This window comes from Meleagris gallopavo, chromosome 10, assembly GCF_000146605.3.
Source record: "Meleagris gallopavo isolate NT-WF06-2002-E0010 breed Aviagen turkey brand Nicholas breeding stock chromosome 10, Turkey_5.1, whole genome shotgun sequence".
Classification (NCBI taxonomy): domain Eukaryota; kingdom Metazoa; phylum Chordata; class Aves; order Galliformes; family Phasianidae; genus Meleagris; species Meleagris gallopavo.
Window position 1 is genome coordinate 26423867 of NC_015020.2, and position 699 is coordinate 26424565.

Genomic DNA, 699 nt, shown 5'->3' on the forward strand with positions numbered 1-699 from the left:
TAATCATCCACTGTTTCCTCACAACGGGCCTGAATGCATCTTTGATTGGTTATGTATTAGAGGAACTGTCCCCAGCGTGGTGCCAGACATATGCGACGCAGGCCTGGGTCAGACTCTTGAGCAGAAAGAAGAATTATATTCAGCAGCCAGGCTTGAAGAAAAATAATAATAATAACATAAAAATGCAGCAATTATTTCATCCCAAATGGTTTCAAGCTATTACTGCTTCAATAAAGGCTTGCCTGGAAATTAAAGGCTAGAGCACTTGGGTCGTTCCCCCCTGCAGCCGAGGCTAACAGCGAATTCCCAGGTTGTTCCTTCGACCAAGAGGGCATTTCCAGCCTCTGCTCTGCACCAAAGCACAGCCGGCCCCTCAGAGCCGCCCTGAGCATCCCGCCCAGAGCACGGCCATCTCGATGGGTAGGAGGATCCCAGCACGGGAGTGAGGAGGAGAGGGGGCTCAGATCTCCTCCGTGGCACAAGTGGCTCTGCCGTTGTTCTGCGCAAACAAAAGAAGAGCGAGCGGCACAGTGGGCCCCGAGAAGGGTGCCTTCCCTTTAATGAACGTGATTTCAATCCGAGTGAATATTCATAAAATTACCCCCGCTCTAATTTGTATAAAATGACAGCCTGCAAACCAGGGATGATTGAAGAGGACCAAAATCATTTTGTTTGATTACAATCTCCCCTCCCTCCCTC